The sequence below is a fragment of the Electrophorus electricus genome, chromosome 2 (genome assembly GCF_041902795.1).
Source record: "Electrophorus electricus isolate QZ-2024a chromosome 2, ASM4190279v1, whole genome shotgun sequence".
Classification (NCBI taxonomy): domain Eukaryota; kingdom Metazoa; phylum Chordata; class Actinopteri; order Gymnotiformes; family Gymnotidae; genus Electrophorus; species Electrophorus electricus.
The window spans coordinates 29,301,819-29,311,457 of record NC_137498.1 but is presented as its reverse complement, the minus strand read 5'-3'; the positions used below and the strand labels follow the sequence as shown (position 1 = coordinate 29,311,457).

Sequence of the window (9,639 nt, the reverse complement as noted above, 5' to 3'; positions counted from 1 at the left end):
ACTCTCAATGCCCATGGACCCCTAGATCTACACCTTTACCTAAGATGGGAAGTAGTTAATAAAATGCCTGACTGTACAGATAGGTTTTCAACCTAGCATACTGAGTCTCAAACATTTACAGGAAGATTATTCTCATATTTATAGGAAAAGGCTCTGTCCCCTGTGGTAGATTTTCTTAGTCTTGGTACTTGGTAAAGAGCCTGCATATTTTGATCTAAGCAGATGTCATAGGTTGTAATGCACTAGAAGTTCTCTAAGGTACTGTGGGGCAAAACCATTCAGTGCTTTGTAGGTCATTAGAAGTATTTTATAAGCAATATGAAATTTTACTGGAGCCAGTGTAATGTAGCTAAGATAGGAGTAATGTGATCAAATTTTATAGTTCTAGTAAGAACTCTGGCTGCTATATTTTTAACTAGCTGGAGCTTGTTTAAGCACTTACTGGTACAGGCATCTTAGGTACATCTACAGTGCCATGATCCACCTTACATCCTTACCATCAAGCTGGTTGAACTGCATGAGATTGGCCTGCGAAGCGTGATCAGTACACAGGGTAAACATGTCTGAGAAGCTTGATCAGTAACAGGGTGAAGATGTCTGTGAAGGGTGATCAGTACACAGGGTGAAGACGTCTGTGAAGCATGATCAGTACACGGTGAAGATGTCTGTGAAGCGTGACCAGTACACAGGGTGAAGATGTCTGTGAAGCATGATCAGTACACAGGGCGAAGACATCTTTGAAGCGTAATCAGTACACAAGGTAAAGATGTCTGTGAAGCGTGATCAGTACTCAGGGTGAAGATGTCTGTGAAGCATGATCAGTACACAGGGTGAAGATGTCTGTGAAGCATGATCAGTACACGGTGAAGATGTCTGTGAAGCATGATCAGTACACGGTGAAGATGTCTGTGAAGCATGATCAGTACATGGTGAAGATGTTTGTGAAGTGTGACCAGTACACGGTGAAGATGTCTGTGAAGTGTGACCAGTACACAGGGTGAAGATGTCTGTGAAACGTGATCAGTACACAGGGTGAAGATGTCTGTGAAGTGTGATCAGTACACAGGGTGAAGGGAATTGTTGCTTGAGCAGAGTGGAACTGGATAGTTGGCTCACTACAGAAAGGACGTAGTACAGTCCTTCAAGACGAACTTCCAGTACACATTTATTGAGTAGAAGATTTAACTCTTTACAGTCCTGGGTAAAAGATAAAAGTACGCAAACATTTAGCAAGTATTTTAGCTGATCAGCTAAACTCCAGTAGTCCCATGATTACCAACGCTCAGCCTGACTGGTAAAGACAAGCTTCTGTTAGCTGCAAAGCCTAAAAGATCACACAGAGACTCTCACGCAGTCTTTGCTAGTGCTTTTACACCTGTAACTTCACCCATAATTAGGATCTGGATTATGCCATACCTTGGGAGTTAATTAAAATGAAATCAGGCATTTCAAGATTGATCAGATATGTCACTACATCACCATGGTTTCTTTAGCCACTAATAACAGGTAATTGTATTCTCAAAAGGTTATTTTAATAACGTTTCTTTCATTACACAATTCGTTGCTAACCTCCCTCCAGGATTACCAACTCCAAATACTACGGGCAATCTGGTCATTGAACACATGATTTAGAGTCGCCATGACATCCCGCAGCTCTCTCTTCGCAATGCAGTAGTTGAGCTCTGGTTGGTTCAAGCAGTGGCTGTAATACGTGGCAACTCTGTCCCATCCTGTATCTGTGAAATGTGTAAATGCATCCCACTGGAATGCAGATCCCTTTTCCGAATGCAGGTGTAGCGGTGCGGCTATATGAGCAAGTGTGGGAAAAGCGCCAGTAGTACCCTGAGCTTGTGATTGGAGTGCTAAAGCAGGATGTATGGACCAGCAGGTCATCTAGGTAGACAATGCACCGGTCCTTAGGGACACAAGTAAGCATTCAGTGTCAGTGTGTTAAACAAGTTTGACAAGTATACTGCCATAGCCCTGCGTCCCTGCGTTGTTTTCTGTTTGGTGTCTGGAGCAAGTCTCACTTACAAACATCCACTCTGCAGGTCCAGAAACCATGAAGAGGCGGCAAGTTAATCAAAGGCATCATAAATGCATGGAAGCAAATACAAGTCGGGTAACGCTGAACCAACGAAAGTTCAAACAGAAACACCCCATTGGTGCTGCTCAGGGACTGTCTGATGGCTCAACGATTGCATCTATTTTACTTTTTGCTTCCTTTTTAGCAAAGGGGAGCCACTGGGAGTGAAGCCAATCAGTAAAGCATCACCAGTATTACTGCTGTGCTGTACTAAATCAGTCCATGTACAGAAATTTTCTGTGGCCATGAAGATGTCACTATAATGACATAGATGCTCCCACAGCCATTGACTGTGTCTCTCCGTCAAGCCTGAACACAGTTAAATTACATTTATAGCATTTAACAGACACTTTTATCCAAAGCTACTTTACAACTCCAACCCGCCCCACTTTCTGCCCGCCCCACATTCTGCAGCTGCCCCATTCTCTTCCTCTGCCCCACTCTCTGCACCTGCCCCACTCTCTGCCCCTGTTGAGCTATTTTCCATGTACACTGCACTCAATGCAGTCTCCAGCTGTCAATCTTCTGCTGAGGATCATTCTCTCCAGAGTGTTCTCTAGCTCACAATAATGACTGGCGTGGTGTCTTCTCTGCCTACAGAGCCAGCAAACCATTTGCTCCATCCCCTCCTGCTCAGGGACCACTTGGTACAATGCCCTGTCATGGAGCTCTGCTCTGTTGGCCTCGGTGGCAGATGCTTGGAGGCAGGCCGGTACGGCGAGGTGCATGTGCCCACTCAGCTCTTCATGCAGCACATCCAAGAACTGTTCCAGTACCAACTCCTCCTGTGCAGCATTCTCGAATGCTAGGTATGCTTGGTGAATCATCGTGCTCAGCTCCACCAGCACACTTATATTCCCCAGCTGACTGCCTCACTCTGGAAAGGCTGGACTTGTCCAGGAGGAGGCAGGGGCAGATGCTCAGTACCCCTCAGTTCCCTTCTCCTCCGGAATGTCCCTTCTTCACATTCTACCATTGAGATTGTTGATGTAGTGCTCGATAACCTCCAGCTCAGTGCCACACTTCTGACACCATTGCAGTGTCAGTGGTAAGGCCAGGAAATGTCATTTCTTCAGATAAGAACACTTTTATGTAATAAATGTAACAACAGCAGGAAAAGGACTACTGGGGGGAGATTTACTAGAAGAAGATAAAGACATCGTGGAGACGGTAGATATTTCTAAATGTTAATTAAACTAACAATGGACACTACGAGACTAAATCATACACCAAATCCAACTGTTTAACAAATAGTTTAACTATTACAACACAAATTTAAACCACCTATGCAGTGAGACGTATAGCATTCTGGGAGTATTTGCAAGCAACTATACATATGTGTTTCCAAAATATACATAAAGAACATTGGGCTTGATGACCATGCTTATAGGATGTGTGCAAGGCTGCGTTTGTGTAGTTTCGGAGCATGTACAGGTCAGGGAGTCCTCCAGGCATGCAGCTGGGCAGGTAAATGTTTCCTGCATGCATGCCTCTTCCATGGCAACTGTTCAGAGTGAAACAGCAAAGACTGCATTCCAAGATATTTCTCTTTCTCTCTTTCTCCTGCTGTTCATTCCTGAGAAGCCATTAACTCTGCCATTCCCTGCGATACTTGGCCTCGCTTCCTGGCAACAGAAACTAATGCACAGGCATTCCTTCGGCCACCTCTCTTTCTCTCTCTATCTTTCTCTCTCTCTCTCTCTCTCTCTCTCTCTCTATCTATCTATCTATCTCCACCTACCTATCTATCAATCAATCTCTCTGTCCTGAGCACAGAAACCATTTAGATATGCGTTCCGCCACTCTGTGTTTCACCCTAACAGTTCCTGGAGAAACCAGGAGGTTTCCACCTGCTGCAGTGATAAACATGTCTCCAGGGCCCCTTTAAAGACATAGTATAGTCAGACAGTGCCAGCAGGATGAACCATGCACGAGAAGCAGTGTTAACCATTAGCCCAATTTGCTGTCCAGTAATGCTAGTGGTATTTGTCAGCAGAAATATGGTTGTTTTTTTTTTTATCAAATAGTGTACAGACTGGAAAGGAGGTGGACTCAAAACAAGAACATTTTTATGTAGGATTTGCATTCATATCAGGGTCAATTCTCTGAAATGTGTCTGAGCCTTTTTGCATATTCCATATCATGGAATATGGATCTAAATTACAAACAACAAAGCACACGTTTGAGCCAATTCATACAAAAAGCAGATATATTTCATTAAAAATGTAATGGACAACTTCCTGAGAAAGTCATATCACGGCTGTTATGTATTTGGTGCATTACTGTCAACACCGACACCTGTTTAAATACTGTAATCACTTATGACATCATCCCATGACACCAAGTAGTTCCTGCAGCTACAGTTTAGGTTACCATGTGTATTTTCCTAATAACACTCACATGCATTATGCAGTTTAGGAGAAGCTGTTATTCCACTTCAGTGAAGCCCAAGTATCTGTTAATCTAACCTCTACATGCTGATGGAAGCATCTGGTCTATTTATTTCATTCAGCTTGAAGGATAGATTCTCTTTTTTTTATTTGTCTGGCATCTCCAGTTATATAACCAGAATGCTTTATTAGTCTGTTAATGTGGAATCACATATGAAGGAGACAAGTTTGAGCCAATATTGTAATCCCACTGGAGTATGTGATTCGTTGGTTGAAGGAAGGGGGGCAGCTGAGTGTGATTGCATGGTTAAGGAAAGGGAGCCTGGGCTGTGTGATTGGTTGGTAGAGGGACGAGAGCCTGGGGTGTGTAATTGGCTGGTTGAGGGAAGGGAGCCTGACTACCCTGTTTCCAGGTGGGTCTGAATCCTCAGTAGAAATACAACAGACATTAACTTAGTCCTGCAGATACACCATAGCTTCTCAGTCACTCCTTGACACTTTCAATTGCCATTAATGCACCCATAAACAATAGGCTTTAAGGCTAAGCCACTTCCCAAAAGACCTGCACCAATCAGAGGAGCAGTGGCTTAGGTAACATGCTTGTGCAGGACAGCCATCATGTAGAAGTGCTTTCACTAGTTATCAATGTTCGTCTGTGCTACTTATCATCGGTACAGTTGGCAAACAGACCCCAACAGATTCATTGCTATAGAGCAGGTCTGTCATCTTCATAAGATACAGATATGAGATCAGAGAAGATGCAGCCCAGCAGGCCCTGCAGAGATAGACTGAAAAACACCTGTATAGGTCATGTCAACGTGCACACGCACGCAGGGGTGTAATTGTGGAATGTGAACAGGCAGACAAGCAGAAAGACAGAGAGAGAGTGAGAGAGCAATAATAAAGGGACAGAATAGGAAAGAGAAATTAACAAAAGCAGTCACAATAAATCTCTCTAATGAATATCTGGGGTGAGGTAGAAGGTGAGGAACATGCTTGACTTTCAGCACCACTGAAACTGGCAGTATTCCAGCCTGTAAGCTCTTACGCCTCAAGCAGCTCGGAGTGATACAACAAGCAAATCCTCGTCACCTCCAAATAGCTGTGGGTTTGACAAATAACTATGTAAATTAGAATACAGTTGAAGCACCTGTCATATATATCCACTTTGGAAATTAAAAGGGCTTCACTATTTTGCACAGGCCTACTTTTATGTGTTAACATTTGTAGATTATTTAGAAGCAATGTAGTCATATGTATGTATTTACACACTGCATTTATACAGTTGGAAAATTAATAAAACTACCTACAGTTTGAGGTCTTTTGTTTGTTTATTTATCCTAAATATACTGAAATGTACTAAGACGAATTCCTACTGCTTTGTTTCAACTTTAGCTGAGGGTTTTGCACAATTTAAGGACTCAAAGGAGTAAATAGGTTAAATAAACTAGTATTTCTAGTATTCCAATGTTAGCAAAAATTTAGGCTACTTAATAAACAGAAACAAACGAACAAACAAGAAACGTATATAAAATACTGCAGCCTATTTCATGCCGGTAGTCTGTTCGGTAATTTACCGTCCTGTCAAAAATAACAAGACAGTATTCTAACTCTAACCCACTCACCGCATTCTATACTCACGTGGCCACTGAGGAACGACAGACAAGCATAATAAACCCCTTGTGCCCCCTGTAGCCTAGAAGCAGCTAACGATTTGCAGGACATTTAAGCTGTCCATTGGCGCTTGGCCTATGACAGCGTCATTTAAAGCTCGACAACAATAACTTTCGAACGGCCATGAAATGTACGTCAGTGATGATGAAAGTGTGTCTTAAAGAGGCTTATTTAAAAAACATCAAAGCTATCGGTACCTAGCCGGCCGACACTGTAGTAAAGGGTTGGGCTCTTTTGTTTGGAACGCTCAAGAATGCTCCCCACCTAGTGAAAGGGACAAAAAAAGTTTCACCGCGGCAAGGAAGAGACTCGCGGTGCGTTGCTTGGGTAACAAGTCCCACCCATAACCTAAATCAGGCCTACCTGACTTATCTCACGTGACCGATCCTCGTGTTGCTCGTCCAATAAAAACAAAGAACAGGTGTGCTTGTGCTAGTTTCGGAGGTGGAATCCAAAGGTTAGTAAAACACGACGACACTGTAAAATTGCTAATTCAGTCTCTATTTGGAGTCGCATAGTCCTCATCTGATATTATTAGAATTGTTATTTTTTCAGAGACACTAAAAGCAATTTATTCAATCAAATCATGAATCTATCCAATGTGTCTTTATAAGTTATTTGGATCCGCGACAAAGGAGATCATATCAGACGTCGGGATTTCCTCAGCACATGAGGACATCTTAAGGAACGAGCAACCTGTCAACGGTTGGAGTTTACTCTCAATCCCCACGTTCCCACTTTATGTAACATCTTTGGATTTCGACGCTTCGCGTGTTGGCCGTCAAATCCAGGTGAGTTGCTTAGGCAGACTAGCAGGTTCATATTTGCGGCATGAATCAGTACCTATAAAAGCCTCAAGGGGGTTTGCCACCAAACAAAAGCCTCAGGGGTGTTTACCAGCGCAGTAGTACCGCAACCATCACAAAAAGAATTAAGCTATTTGTAGTGGTGTTACACTGTTTTATAAAGTACTCCACTGACCCCAGAAATTGATTAGGCTTCAGACCTCTAGACACTCATGTTTACCACTGTGATAAAATTGTTAATGTTGAACTCGAGTTGCATAGAAAGTTTTATGATAGCACAAACCAGTGATGACGTAGGCTTATGTTTCTCCAGGGTATAAAAATGACAGCCCCTTGGTGGAGATCTTTTGTGGGAAAGAGAAGAAAGGCAGCCAGAGAATCAGCATGTGTCATGGAGCAGGATCTTGCAGCCGCTGAGAAATGCGCTGATTCGGCACAGCCGGCCTCTGCTGACCCCGTGCCACAGAAGACTTCTCCAGCAAAGTCGCACGCAGAAGGAGGTACCTCTTTGCTAAGCGACGAAACATATGACGACTCAGGCGTCCAACCGACTTTCAGTGAGAGCACGGACCGCCGGAACCTGCGCGTATCGCGTTCGGGCCGCTTTAAGGAGAAACGACGCACGCGTGTGGGCTTGCCACAGGATTACAAAGATGAGGCCTCTGCCGAAGACCCGAGCAAAAGAGAGACGCATTCTCCCAAATGACTACACGAGACTGATAGAAGCAGAAGACTGTAAGAATTTACAATAGGCCAAGTCCTTCTGTAAATATACGTTTTACCTCTGAGGAACTGAAATCTGCACTTAAGTTATTATGCATTGGGGACAGCTACTATAGGCGTTTGGCTTGTTCTATATGAAGAAACATATGCGCGGGATATGAAGATAAGTGTCCTACAGCTCTGCATGTTGAAGATGCTGTTGTGCTGAAGCAAAGGAGCTTCTGCTTCTGAAAAAAGAAACACTGTATTTTGAAATTTTGAATGCATAGGCTACATGTGCATGTCTGTATGTTATTAGTTTTGTTTGTAGTTCCCTTGTTTATATTTTTAAAAGATCTATGAAGGATATGTATATGTGTGTGTGTGTGTATATATATATATATATATATATATATATATATATATATATATATATATATATATATATATATATAATATATATGGTGGAATGATAGCATAGTGGAAGTGGAAATGAAGTTTTGGGAGTGTAAGTTTATTTAGGTTAAAAATTCTCAAGCGAACTGCTTACAACCATAGACACATTAGAAGGGAGGCCCTTGTAAACCACCACATCTCACCTTTCATTGTCTGAACACAAAAATAATGAACAAAGAAAGAATAGTTGTTTATGACATATTGACCATTACAGGTCAACACTGATTAAATTAGTCAGCTGTTTAAATTTTAATATGAATTCAGTGCCTCTAGAGATTAAATGTGATGGAAGTACATGCATGTATAATGAAGTGTTAGTTTAATAATTACAAAACAAGTACCTGCAATCACATTAGACTGATATGGTGCAAAGAAAGTGATAAGAAGTTAGTGAACTAGTTTACCGAGCAACAATATATGATAATCAGCTCACCAGATATACCATCTACTGGGTCACAATATGTTCTGGACTTAGATATACATATGTAATGATCTTAAACATGGATTTTGAACAAACAGTGAAGCACATTTGTTTAATTACTGCATAATGCAGTAGGTTATTAACACATGAGATTAAATCAGATATCGGATGTTCTGTGAAGCTGAGACATGTGCTAAAATTCTGTTCATTAGTGTGTAGGTCTGTGTTCCTATGAGTTCATACCAAATGGACAAAATGATTTTTGAAAAAAAAAAAAAAACTACAAAGGAAATAAATTTGGAATTGATTAATGAAAACTTATTGTGCTTCAAAGCTATGCAACCGCTGCAGTTGAACCCTGTACACCTTCCTTGTTTCTGATTTACAAAGGTAATCTGTTCAAATAAATGTAAACATACGAGGAGAAATGTAGAAGTGCTTACATGCAGGATGCATACAGGCTACCGTTCATGTCCGTGACCGTGTAACTGCTTTTACATGGGTGGAGCAGTCAAGCTGTTGCTGAAATATGTTTTGACTACAGTATTTAATACTCCAGTAGTATGTCCTAATGGTTGTCATTTTGCTTTTGGCTGTCATCTTTAAGCCTGACCCACCCTGTGCTACAACATTCTCTCTCCTCTCTCTCTCTGTCTGTCTTTTTTTCTCTGTCTTTCACTGTCCCTTAGGAGACCTAAAATAGATTCTGTGCTGGGGCACTTATCTACATAGTACGGCATCTTTTTATCTGCTCCATTATGACCATGTTTTCAGTATATTTTAATATTTTGATCTGCTTTGTACATATGAAATGTGCAGTAATGCTTTACAAATACGTTGTTAAATATGTTAAATAGGTTGAAAGAAGCTGGGAGAATCATGAGCAGATTAGAGAAGGCCATGGGGCTACACTGTATTTGAGAAATGTTGGGCGTTATTGTTGAACATCCTTTGGTTATGTTTAAAAGTCAGTATCTCTCTCTCTCTCTCTCTCTCTCTCTCTCTCTCTCTCTCTCTCTCTCTCTCTCTCTCTCTCTCTCTCTCTCTCTCCCCTCCCCGTTCATCTTAAACGCTACCACTAGAGAGCGTTTCTAAGGGACGCAA

General features: G+C 41.9%; 1 non-coding gene across 1 annotated transcript; it reads left to right on the top strand.

Annotated features, from left to right (window-relative positions):
• Positions 1–6,504: 6,504 nt before the first annotated feature.
• On the top strand, positions 6,505–7,392 carry LOC113580434 (uncharacterized). The gene is made up of 3 exons (XR_014126661.1): positions 6,505–6,607; positions 6,765–6,941; positions 7,254–7,392. It is a non-coding gene; the product is annotated as an uncharacterized LOC113580434 (transcript).
• Positions 7,393–9,639: the final 2,247 nt, after the last annotated feature.